The sequence below is a fragment of the Maylandia zebra genome, linkage group LG4, assembly GCF_041146795.1.
Source record: "Maylandia zebra isolate NMK-2024a linkage group LG4, Mzebra_GT3a, whole genome shotgun sequence".
NCBI classification, from domain to species: domain Eukaryota; kingdom Metazoa; phylum Chordata; class Actinopteri; order Cichliformes; family Cichlidae; genus Maylandia; species Maylandia zebra.
In genome coordinates this window covers 6,445,840-6,459,621 of record NC_135170.1, presented here as the reverse complement: position 1 = coordinate 6,459,621, position 13,782 = coordinate 6,445,840, and the positions used below count along the sequence as shown (strand labels likewise).

The 13,782-nt window shown below is 39.2% G+C and overlaps 1 protein-coding gene across 1 annotated transcript in view; it reads left to right on the top strand.

Annotated features, from left to right (window-relative positions):
* The first annotated feature begins 7,425 nt into the window (after nucleotides 1-7,425).
* The window catches only part of LOC112432486 (retinoic acid receptor alpha-B), a 50,681-nt gene continuing 44,324 nt past the window's right edge, over nucleotides 7,426-13,782 (top strand). The window contains exon 1 of the mRNA XM_076882922.1: nucleotides 7,426-8,434. The gene's annotated coding sequence lies outside the window, so the exon portion shown is untranslated. The remainder of the gene's footprint in view (nucleotides 8,435-13,782) is intronic.

Here is a 13,782-nt window from a genome sequence, read left to right as displayed (position 1 = left end):
CCCTGCCAGTGGCGGACCCCCTCAGACATTGGTGCGTTGGTGGTTCTTTGTGTCCGGGGATGGGTGTCCAGGTACACACCGGCTCACTCCTTGGCGGCCGCTTATCGGGGCCTGGAGCCTGGGGCTCGCTCGGGCCACTTCGGAGGTGGGGTGCCCCCGGCCTCTCGGCCTAGGGCTCGGTCACTCAGGCGCAGCTGGCTGCCGGCGGAGCTCACGGGCGCGTCACTGCAACTCCCCCTGGCTTCTGCTCCGCGGCTGCTGAGTGAGCCCTCATCTGGGACTCTCCTCAGCTCTTTACGGGACAGTGGCGCAGCTGCCCCTCTGTTGGTCTTCCTTGGTCTCTTGTGTTCTGGGGGCCTCTGGATGTCTGGAGTTTTGATCTCCTCATTACCTGCTTCATGCCCTGGAGGACGGGGCTGTGGCCCCCCACACCCTCTAGCAGATTATTACATGAAGGAACCTTTTAAAAAAACAAAAAACAAGCGCGTCCATGCTCACAGGTGTACACACGGGTGATCACACCCACAAACTACACCCTTTTTGGCTCCTACCTCAAAGCACACTGTGTTCTGTTGATCTTATGTGCTGCACAATACTGTTTAATATTTAGTATTTACTGTCATATTCCCATATATCATTGTGATGTTGTTTATTCTATTACTCTTGTTCTCTTCTGCTTGCTTTCCTTTTTCTTTCTCAGCAGGTGATCCAGGTGATTGATATATGCATTTTTTTTTCTCTGCCCGTTCTGTTGGTTTTTGTCTTTTGCCCTTCTCCCCCGTCCCTCTTCTCAGCTGTTTCTCTTTCCCTCTTTCTTTCTCCCCTTCTTTCCTCCAGTCAAGTCTGTCCCGTATTCAGTAAGTGAAAATAAAATAAACAATAAAAGGTGAATCAAATGGACCATTACGGCAAGGCTGAGATGGTCAGTTTGGTAAAGTAAATCCGTTGGGCATCTTTCTTTGCCTTTAGACAATAATTCTGATGGCAAAAGAGCCAAACGGGACAGGCCAAAAAGAAAAAAAAAAAAAGGAAAGTTTTGTTTTTTTCTTTGGTTTTTTTTTTTTGTTTGTTTGTTTGTTTGGTTGGATTTTGCTTTGTTTTATTATTTTCTTCAAGCCCTGTGTACAGGAGCTGCATACAAAAAGATATTTTGTGAAAAGGGTTGGCGTAATAAGCAAATGCTTCAGCCAATACCTTTTGATTAGCCTTGTCTCATGCTTTCTTTCTTTATGGTAGATTTTTGTTCTGTTTTCACTGTTTGTTTGTTTTGTTTTGTTTTTCACTGTTTTCACTGAGATTTGAATTTGAATGTTAATCAATAAAATCAATAAATCAAAATCAAATCAAATGTTATTCTTGGATGCGGTTGTAGGACTGGCTTTAAAATCGCATGACAAAAATATCATACACATTAAAAAGAACTGCATCACCAACGTAGCCTGTACAACATTTGCTAGTTAGATGAAGTCAGCTATCTCATCTTAGCATATTTATATGCATATTTATAATCATACGGTTCTTGGAGTGAGTGCATACACTCATGAAGTTTAGTAACTTCAGGTCACTGCAACAAGCCCAGGTACAGTTTACCGCCGGATGGGTACAGGCCCTTGAAATGCACCGTGTAGAACGAAAGACCATCGTACGTATCATAAGTTTACCAGTCTCACAAATCGTCGTCATAAACACACATTCGTTAACCGTTTATTAATAGGACCTTTGAGCTCAACGGTAATTAATTAGCAGTGGAAATAATTTCTGGTAGCATCACAGAAATGTAGCAGTGACAATAATATTGTATGCTGTAATCGTACTGGGCAATTAGTGATACAAAAAACCTGTTTTATCCTGTGAATAAAAGTATATGTTTTTGTCAATGTACCATAATAACAGAAGCGAAACGCAATATTGTGTCAGGACAATTCACTATTTATGCACAATAAATAAAGGAGCATAGCGCGACAATTTCTGTTCAGCGCCAGACTTGCTTGTAACCTATATCACCAGTTATGTTATGAAAGTGACGTATTAACTACTAAAAAACACTGACCTTCGTGTAAATGCTTGGAGCAGACTAACCTGTGAGCTGGAGTGTTCTGGGACGTTATATTTGATCTTTGAATGGCTGCAATCCAGGCCATCCGTCGGCTCTTTGTTACTTCGGAAACATGGCTCGAACAATTTCTCTTCAACGACGTAATCCGATAACAACCGATCTCTTTACTCGTCGGCTTCCCGTGGCTGTCATGCGACCGGCTATTGCAGTTAATAATACAACAGCTTCTTGACATTTTTGTGTTTCTTTTTATCGCTGTATAACTGATTTTAATTGAAAGCCTGCGTGAGCTAGTACCGCTTGCCACGAGTTCCCAGAATCCTTTGCGGTTTTACCCCTGAATGACGTCACATTTTCAATCTCCATATAATATGCATGTTAAATTTTATATTTGGGGTGAAATATCAAGTCTTTTCAAGTAAACCGGTTCAAGTCCAATTCAAGTCCCAAGTCATTGGTGTAAAAGTCCAAGTCAAGTCACAAGTCTTAGAACATTTTTTCAAGTCAAGTCTAAAGTCATAAAATTAATGACTCGAGTCTGACTCGAGTCCAAGTCATGTGACTCCAGTCCACACCTCTGGTTACGGTTGTAGCCACAGCTGCCCTGGGGCAGACTGACATATGTCATTGCTTTCTAGTGCCTTGCGATACTGCAAATTTTGATATTGATCTGATATCAAGTAAATACATGTCCAGTATTGCTAATACCAATAGTTATACTTTTAATCTATAAAGGCAGCGTATGTAGGGAAAAGCCGTGTCTCATCATTTATGAGATGAATCATCGTCAAATTAAACATTCTGATGATCATTTACATCATTTATTTGGGGTAAAAACAAACTATTGCATCTGCTAACCTCAGTTAACACCACTAATGGTGCAGGTCAACAAACAGGAATGCTTTCTTGTAAAGACTTAAAAAACAGAGCCAGGTATGAAGCATGTGTGTGGGGTGGTGGGAATACAAAAAGTAAAGGAGGTGGTAATGATGGGGGGAGTGTGTTTGTCTAAGTGTGCGTGTGTCCATGACTTTGCGCTTGTGTGTGGTGGATTCAGTGCCTGAAGCAGATGGAGAATGAAACAATGGAGGAGCTGTGACATGATGGGATTCCCCTGAATTCCCCTGTTTGGCTGAGACAGTGAGGCCAAGCAGTGACAGCGGTGTATTTGCACACAACCCACTTGTCATGTGCAGGACTGAGCGCCACGGGCCGTACATGTTTGTGTCCGTAAATAGAGGGTTTATTGTTGCAGGGTATCCGTGAACTGATAAGATTACATACAATCTCCTGCAGAAAGAACATTAGTATCATGAACTTTTCAGTGAATTAAAAAACACAGTTATATAATTTTTTTCTTGTTACATATTCATGCGAATGTAACAGCACTTAGGAACATACTGTGTAACCATAGTTGTGCTGTGTAGAAATGGCTGCCCTTATACAACAGACCCAAATATGTCCACACACTCTCACATATGGGCATGTTTTGACCCACATTACTCCAACTGTAGTAATCAGGTCAAAGACTGTTAGCTGGGAAGTCTGCTACTTCCTTTCTGATGTAGTATCTGTTCTTTTTTTTAATGCAAACTCTGTGTTGGTCTGTAGATGTGATTATGTTCTCGTTCAGTTTGCATTACACTGAATTTGAATTTGAACAAAAAACAGATCACAGTTAGATCCACTTGCAGTCAAACTCAAAATACTACGAGTACAAATAATAATAATTGTATTTTTATAGCACTTTTTGTAACACGCAATTGCAAAATATATTTTTAAGATCAAAAAACATTAACATGAAATATCCCAAAATGCCATACATAAAACCTTTCAATTATGCGTTCTTACATATGAACATACATATCTAACCTTCAAGTGACCACGTGTGGTTAGTTAGTAACCCAGCCATACATTTAAGTGTGCTGAGGTGATACTTTCAATGGTAAAGATTTTTCCACTAGTGTGGAACAACTTCCATAAGTTCCACCTATATGCTCTCTTGCCCTATGCCCACCTGGCGCCTATCCCAGTGGGCATAGGGAAAGAGACGAGGTGGAACCTGGTCGCCAGTCTATTGCAGAGCTAACAGAGAAAAGTTGCCTCCTATTTGGTGACCTGTGCAATCACCTTGCCATCAAAAGTGATTTAACTTCATGTCATTTTAATCTAAGTTTGCTCCTCTAATGTCATTTCAGGATGACGGTGAATGAAATGGGTCCTCTCGTTCATTTTACTCCCAAACTATTTACATTTATTTCATAAAAATGAATATTTGGTGTCACTGTATCGATACAGTATTGCCACACAAAATAATGCCAATTTTTCCCCCCACCCACAGTAACTCTGTGGTTTATGGGACACAAATATATAACAGAAACAAATATGTGTGTCTCTTTCAACAATTATTGGGTAAAAGTCATCCAGAAAAAAGCCTTTTTCTCCGTTTTCAGAGTTATGTATCATCATTAAGCAGTGCGCAGTATGTGGTGTCTCCCAAACATTTTTGCATATTTTAAAGTAAAGCAAAGTTATCAAATTTTACAGTGAGAAGCTGCATGTGCACAGTGATCTTCTGCATCTAAGACAATTTTTATTTTATTTTTGCAGATAATATCATATTATGCAGCCTTTGTGACTGTCATTGTTAGAGTATGATAATATTACATATCTTAGCTGTTGCATTTTGATTGCAGGCTCTCATGCTCCGTGTAGGCTGTGGGTGTTTATTATAGAGACCAGAATGAGCCCCAAAATGAAGCTGTATAATTACAGAGTGTGATGAACTTGCATCTCTCCTTTGGTAGTTTTACCTGACTTTATGCATTTCCTGTTTTCAAATTGAATGTTATGTGTTGCATAAATATGCAGTTATTATAAAGAACTAGTAATGACACACTTTTCTGTAAATCCTCTATATTCATATTAATAGTCTTTGTATTCAGCTGTATTTTACAAAAAGTTTAACAGAATATCTCTAACATGTTAGCCTTTATTTCACTAGTGATATTAATGAAATGTTAAAAAATATAAAGTCTGCCCTGTGTTGTACATTTTAATTGATTCATCTAGGATTTGTCACTCACTGACCTGTTATTATACACTACACAATACATAAACCACCATCATGTGCTATATATAAATTTGCACAAACCCTCCCACATTGATACCCACAGCCCTAACATGCATATTAAAGCCAGTGTTATACATGTATATGCATGTTCACACGCACACACATCTTCTGTACTTAGTGGCTGTGGCATACAGTATGGCTGTGAGTCACATGTTTCATGCATGAAGTCACCCTGTTGCAATAAGGAGTAGGAATGTTGAAAAGAACCATCTATGTAGACGTTTTCACAAATCATCTTATTGTTTGCTGTTGTGCATTTCAGTTGGAGTCCTCCAGATCTCTGATGCAGTTATATGCAGGGTGCAGTTTCCCAGGTGGATGAGCAGGAACTTCCTGTGACATCAGAGATGAGTGCATGAACCCCATTCCACACCAACTTTTCATTACTCCATAAACCAATGTTGTTTCAATGTGAAAGCTACTACTAGCTAAATAAAAGATACATGAAAATGATTCAGCGTATCAGATTTTACCTGAAACCTTGGAAAATGTTAGAAACATTCCTACTGAGCATCAAACACTTGATTAATCATCTACATCTGAATACCCTATATGGTGACATCTGCAGTTTCTTATTTCCTGAGTTACAGTTAGACACCAAAGCTGCTGTCTGTGATAGTTTGAAACACTTGATATGAAGAGGTCTCAGAAAAAATATTACCCACACAGTTTGTTGACTTTGCAGCTGATGGAGTCACAGTCCTATATAAAAAATTCACCCCTAAGCTAAACATTAATCAAAAGTTAGAGTCTGTGGTCTACGATGCTCTAGAAGTGATCTCGTCATTTTCATTTATTGGTTCAGTCTGCTGCTGATCTTATGGAAGGTCACCTCCTTCCCTGGAGATTTGTAGATGGGGTAAAAGAGCACAATGCAGATCGCGCTTTGCAGGAAAGCAGGAAACAAAATCCAGTATCATCCAGTAGCACAACTGGATGAGTAACACTAAACGGATGGTGGGATTCACTCTGACAAACTTCAGCATCCCCACTCTCTCCAAGCAAAGGGTCAAGACAGTGTACCCACTGCCTTTAAAACTAGCTGTTTATGCCTAAAAAATATCTTGGCACAAACATCCGTCTCCATTAAGAGATGACTAGCAGTTGATAGAGCAGGATAAGGAATGTGATGACTCACTGGTCTCCCAGTCAAGAGCTGTGCTCACTGGAATGCGTGCCAAAGTCTGCCAACAATTTCTTAGTGCGAAAATTCAATGTGAGATGGTCCCAGTGAGATGGGCTCTCTTTGCCCCTTAGCTCAGACTTTACAAGAATAAGATCAAATATATTTGGTGGACGGCTGGCTTATGCCAAAATAAAAAAAAACCCAGTTCATCCATGTTGTCAGTCCTTATATGAGGACATGGACTGTGACTTACTGGTTCTTTTGAGTGTGACTCTCCTTTAAAAGAAATGACCTCAGGGCTTGTTTTTACAAAAACATTTTTTAAAACCAAAACCTGCTTTGTAAAATTAAGTGACTTCTAGTGATCATTGATTGATTGATTGATTGAATGAATGAATCTTTATTTTTAACATGTTGAAAAAGTACAACAACATAGAATTAAAAGAGACAAATGAACAAAGCAAAACAAAAGGAAAACGAGCAACCACAACTCCAAATAACTTTCATGTTCAAAAAGGAGCAGAAAGAAGCAAAAGCTTATTTAATCCCACCCCTTTTCCACTATCTAGTAATAAATAGACTACAGAAATACCTCCTTGCAATTTCATTATATGTCATGTGTATTTTTTTTTATTATTTATTTTTTTAATATATATATATACATATATGTTTCTATCTATCCATACATACGTATATATGATAAGGTGAGTAATGTGTTCAAAATTCTCCATAGTATAGTATAGATACCAGCAAGTGTGATGACACAAACTTTCCTTTTTGCTGAAGCATATAGTTAAGGCAAGATCAGGTGACACAGAATCCTCCCTTGGTTATGCTGCAGTAGGTGTAGACTGCTGGGAGATTCCCGTGATGCAATGAGTGTTTCTTCTTCATACACCTTTCTCATTCACTATATGTTAACAGACCTCTCTGCATTGAATCATACATGTTATTAATCTGTCTCTCTTCCACAGCATGTCTTCATCCCGTTTCCTTCTCTCACCCCAACGTCGCAGCAGATGGCCCCGCCCCTCCCTGAGCCTGGTTCTGTCGGAGGTTTCTTCCTGTATGTATTGTTGTAGGGTCTCCCTTACAATATAAAGTGAGAGGACTGTTGTTGTGATTTGGCGCTGTATAAATAAAGTTGAACTGAATTGAACTGAATTGCATTTCAGCCTGAATGATATTCATGAAGGTTCTTTACCAAAACGTTTGTGTAAGTTGTGCAGGGATTACATTTGATTGTTTTGTAGAACTTTTTCATTTGATGCACCTGTCATTCATTCAGAGTTGCAGAGATTTTGAACCAATTAATTAATCTGACCAAAAAGAAGGCTACCAAATGATGCTTGAACAGTATCCACGGCAACGTTATAGTTGTTTCTTTGGTTCTTCTCTGTGGCATCAAAAGCCTGTCTATGGGGTGCTGGTTTAGCTCAGTGGTCAGGTGACCACATGCTGCATGACTAGAAAACAGTGATGTAGGTTCAAATGCAATCTCTGAGCTTTTGATGTGTGTCCTCCACTTTCTCTCTCCCTTTTTTCTGGTCTAATATTCAGCTTCAGATGCATCAATTCAGGTAGTGCATTTTTTTAAATCTTCAATTTATGATGCTGAGAATAATATGAAAACAATGAGTCACAATTGTGCATACCTCATGGCTGTTTAACCTTTTTCCCTTCCTGTGCTAACTTAAAATTGGTCTGTCTTGATATCATTATTTGCTATTAAAAATAATAATAAGTAATATAGGCTTAAATCCAAAGTTACACAGAAGAATGCCTACATTCAAATAGGTTCGTAGCCAGGTTATGAGACTGCATTTAATGGTTTTATGAATGTCTTCTCTTAGCCACCTTAATCTACAGAGTTCAACCTGTTTATTTCATTTTATTCTGTTCCTTTGTTAACTTTCTTATTCTGTTTTGTATTTCCCTGCCTCGAGACCTTCTTGTTTCTCTGTGTTTGAGTTTGTGGCAAGTTACACCAAAACATGCTGCAAGCTCCACTGGTGCCTGGGGACAGCTGTACTGAAGGCACACCAGCTCCTGCATCTCAGTCTTGTTGGCAGCTATGCAAAGAGATCGTAAGGGCCCTGAACCAGTGACCACCTGGAAGGTTGGTTCAAGTAGTTTTTTTTATTTTTGTTTTCAGTGCATTCTTTTAACACCTAACAACTGTCAGTGAATTTGTGTTTTACAGCTGTATAAGTAATGTTTTTCATGTGATTTGAGATTGTGTGTATGTGTGTGATAGTTATGCTTTTCTGCATCAGCTGCTCTTTTTGGATACATGTGTGCTATCAGTGCCATGTTCAGTTCTCTCAAAAAAAAGCTCTTTGATAATGTAAGAGGATGTGATACTTCTGAAAGTGATAACTGGACAAACTCAGTTCCCAGTTCCTTACATTCGAACAGAAGAGATGTAGGTTCTCTAGTTTAATATTACACACTAACATTAAGTGAAAAAATTGTATCTTAAAAGGTTACCTTGAATTTATACATCATGTCGTAACATAAGGTTGTGATGTCTTCTGCCACTTGTAGACACTCGTTTTGGAAACACTCATATGGGATGTATTTGTATTTGTATTTTCTTACTCTGGATGGCATTACCTTGGCCTCCAGTAATGCTGTGAGGAACCTTGGAGTCATTTTTGACCAGGATATGTCCTTCAACGCACATATTAAACAAATATGTAAGACTGCTTTCTTCCATTTGCGCAACATCTCTAAAATTAGAAATATCCTGTCTCAGAGTGACGCTGAAAAACTAGTTCATGCATTTATTACTTCCAGGCTGGACGACTGTAATTCATTATTATCAGGATGTCCAAAAAACTCGCTGAAAAGCCTTCAGCTAATCCAAAATGCTGCAGCAAGAGTCCTGACAGGGACTAGAAAGAGAGAGCATGTTTCTCCTGTTTTGGCTTCCCTTCATTGGCTTCCTGTTAAATCCAGAATTGAATTCAAAATCCTGCTCCTCACATACAAGGTCTTAAATAATCAGGCCCCATCTTATCTTAATGACCTTGTAGTACCATATCACCCTATTAGAGCACTTCGCTCTCGCTCTGCAGGCCTACTTGTTGTTCCTAGAGTATTTAAAAGTAGAATGGGAGGCAGAGCCTTCAGTTTTCAGGCCCCTCTTCTGTGGAACCAGCTTCCAGTTTGGATTCAGGAGACAGACACTATCTCTACTTTTAAGATTAGGCTTAAAACTTTCCTTTTTGCTAAAGCATATAGTTAGGGCTGGACCAGGTAACCCTGAATCCTCCCTTAGTTATGTTGCAATAGACGTAGGCTGCCGGGGATTCCCATGATGCATTGAGTTTTTCCTTTCCAGTCACCTTTCTCACTCACTATGTGTTAATAGACCTCTCTGCATTGAATCATGACTTTTGTTGTGATTTGGCGCTATATAAATAAAATTGAATTGAATTGAAATTGAATTGAATTGAATTTGTTGTATTTGAGGGAAGCAACAAAAGCTTGATATTGTCGTTTGGACTGGAGGACTTGTTCTTCTTTTGTCCTCTCACTGACTCCACACTGCTAGCCCCAGATTCATCAATTAATCTAATGTGCATGTCTTTGGGAGGAAGCCAACCATGCAGGCACACAAAATGCAAACTCCACACAGAAAGATCCCAGCTGACCCAAAGGTTCAAAACCAGAACCTGTTTGCTAGGCAACAGTGTTAGCCATTCCTCTACCGTGCCACAGCTTGTTCAGCTTATCCAAAAAGCCCCAATATCAAAGAAGACAGAAAGATACTCTGAAATATGTTGGTAAGCACTCGGCTCAGTCCACAGCCCAGCTTCCATAATACAACCAACAACATCTTAAAATTGAGCTTTTATGCTTCCTGCACATTTCGCATCATTAACTGTGTACTTTAAATGATGATGTCATGTAACAATCCTGCTTTACATGCATGTGTACGCACTTTTTTTGTTTGTCTGGTTGCCCCAGGCACAGTGAATAACAGTGCAGTTTAATTTCGTTCATTTGCTTTCTCTTCCCTTATTTTCTGCTTTTTCTCTCTTCTGCCCTTTTAAAGCCATTTCTCAGTGTGTTTTTTAACACCACGGCGTCCAGTTTCTCTCATTTTCAGTTATTTTTCTTCCATATCAACCATTCATTTCATTTATTTCCTCTTTAATGTTCTCGTTCCTCCTGTGCTCCAGCTAGTCGACAGCTTCATCTTTCCCCCTCTCTTGCTTTCTCAAAGTTTAACCTACTTACAGCACAGCTGTCTGATGAATAATGGAGGAGAGACAGTTACTATCAGCAGGATCCTGCCTTTGATCTCTGATCCTGTCCTCCTCTCCTCCCATCCACACAATATTCACCTTTTCTAATAATTCTTTTCACCAGCTTTTTTTTCAGTTCAAACCTCCCAGTCCAGCTTCAGTTCCATAACACAATCAAACCACTGAAATGTTATTTTATATGTAACAATAGGCTTATGTTGATAAATGTCATGGCAGCTGTGGTGGTGCTCAAGATTCCTCCAAAGAAAGGTTCCTTTGTTACCAACCTGTTGTAACAGTTAGAAACCTGGAGTATGTGGAACGACAGAAACATCCATCACTATTTATCATCAGATTGTGAACAAGTCAGTGCTAATGAGGTTATCACTGATGTGCCACATGCGCACATGTAAATTACTCTCAATTTAAAGACACACTAATCATTTTTTTTCTTGCTGTGTGATGCTACAGGTGTTTGTTAAGGTCAAAGGAAAGAATCTGACAGCTGTGTGCGACAAGCAGTAGGTCTACTGATGTTTCAGACCTGCAACATTAGTGTCAACTTAGCAAAGAGCCACTTTCAAATGACATCTTTAGGCAATTTCTTACAGCTTGTTACAAAAACATAATATCTCGAAATTTCCCTAAAAATATAAGGAAACTGGAGAAGGGAGGACAAAGAAAATTGGAAGGCCGAAAAACAATCTACAGTATATGAAAAGTATTTGAAATTCTGGTCCTTATGAAATGTTATCCATGTGCTGTTTAAAGATGATTTAACACAAATGGTTGGCTGTTGGCTGTTGGCTGTCAAGAAGCCATTCATGCTTTCCAATGGACTGACAAGTTTTCCTATGACCTGTATTAATTTTGTATCATATAGTAAATGCTCTCACTACCTTTGTGCCTTAAGGCTGAGTCGCAATAAAACACCAATTTTGACTGACACGAGTCTGTCAGCCTTTAAGATTTGTGGCAAATAATCCGTGGAGGGCCCAGGTCCTGTTACCTGCTGACAGGAACAACATGTTCTGGATCTCACACTTACGGAAGCTACTTATAAGGACATTTCAGACTAATTCATTATTAAAGGGAACTATGACTACACTCCTTTGAAAAACAGATACGGTTCCTACTGTATATGGGGTCAATATCTTGCCCATTCAGGGCTATTTGGCATACAGACTGGCACAGCCAGGGATCAAACCATCAACCTGACTAGCAGATTCCCTGCTCTGCCTGCTGAGCTACAGCCACCCCTTGTCATGTGCTTTTCAAATATTCTGTTATAAGAAGCAGGCAGTCAGGAGAAGGTTGACTTAAAAGCAAGGGGAAGGGCTTGTTCCAGACAGAGAATAAATGATGGCCTGTCATAAAAATAAATAAGCGTTACTGGGAAGTACTAGTCATGCCAAACTATTCTAATTGAGTTCTATAATTAAAAATATGGATTTGAAAATGACCACAATAGGACCCCATTTAATCTGATCTGTGTTTTACAAAAGAAGGAGCCATTGAAATCAATGTAACAGTGGGCTTGAGTCTAATTTTTATTTCCCAGTTAGGGTTATTATTCCCAGTGTACATAAAATAAAATACAATTTTGCCTTAAAAATGGTGTGAAGTAATTTATTACAACATCTACACTTGCTCTTCCATTATGACCAAATTTTAAAGCCAGCGAATGGTTTTCACAGGGCACACAGTCTCCACATTTGCAGCAGTACAGTGCCCTCTGTGTAGTTGCAAAAAATGTATTTTGTGCAATTTGCAAACAAAAGCCTTTTATTGAGGCACATACCTGCCAGCATGTAAGCAGTGCCTGTAAAATTGTTTTTATGAGAAGAAAACTGCAGGCAAAAATAAAAATGGAGCTCACGCTGCTTATGCATGCAGAATATTTCTTAGCGGGATTGGTTGATTTTTGGTTTTGGTTTCTTTGTTTCTTTTAATCATAAGAGAAATCAAAGAAAATGGACTTTTTTAAAGCATGTTTTCAGTTCACTGTGAAACTTTGACAAAAGTGCATTCTTTACTGTTTCATTGTCACCCTGGCTGCTACTCATTTGTGCATTTCCTTGTCTTAGCTGTTGCTTGAATAAGGAAGGGAGAGAAAGCTTGAGGTCAACGGTGGATTCATATGGAAGACATGCTGCAGTTAGAGATGTGTGTGTGTGTGTGGTAGAAAGAGAGAGACAGAATGGAAAACGGAGGGAGAAGAGCAGTGTGTCAGGCCTGTCACAAAATTGCTGAGTTTAGTCATTCTTAAACTGTTAGTTTGGCTCCTGATATAGAGCAGAATTCCATGGTTCTTTGTGTAGACATATAAAACTAATACAATATGGTAGATAGTAATAATTAGATCTACAACCCTTTTACACATTTGTTCTGACAAACCCAACCTGCCATTGGAGTGGGGCTGCCCCTCTCAGTATAATTTCCCTCAGATCATCAGGTAAGTAATCCATTAAAGGGCGCCATATATCCAAAAAGATATCGTCATTACCGCTTAGTTTTGCACTCAGTCTTTCCATTGGTAAGGCTCTAAAGATTTCTTTATACCACAGAGTTAATGTTGGTTGTTTTTTATTGATCCAATTAAAAACAATACATTTTCTTGCCAAGAATAATAATTTACATAATAGTTAATATTTGTTTTTATCTGGAAATTTGTTCAGAGTTGGCAGCCCCAATAAATACTGAGCTGGATCTTTTTGTATTCTGCTTTTAAGTATACCCTTTAATTTTTGAGCAAGTCCAAAGACAATGCAAGTAGGTCCCCACCGCAGATGTACATTTAGCACATTGTGCCTACTCGGATCAAGTTTATTCAGAAAAGTAGGTGTCCTATACCAGCGGTCCCCAACCCCCGGGCTTCGGATCGGTCTGTGAGTCATTTGGTACCGGGCCGCGAGAGTTGAAGAGTGAAGAGTGAGAGTGAAATGTATGGTTTTCAGGGTTTTTATCGGTTTTCAGCGTTATTTTGTTATCGTTTTTATCGTTAACTCGGTTTTCCTTGGTCTTTTCACATGTGTTATGAATAAATCTTCTTTTTTTCGGTGCCGGTACTAGTTTTATTTTGTTGGATTTATCCGCGACACCTTAAAGGCCGGTCCGTGAAAATATTGTCAGTCATAAACCGGTCCGTGGCGCAAAAAAGGTTGGGGACTGCTGTCCTATACTGTCTAAGTAAAAAATTATATTGTGTTTC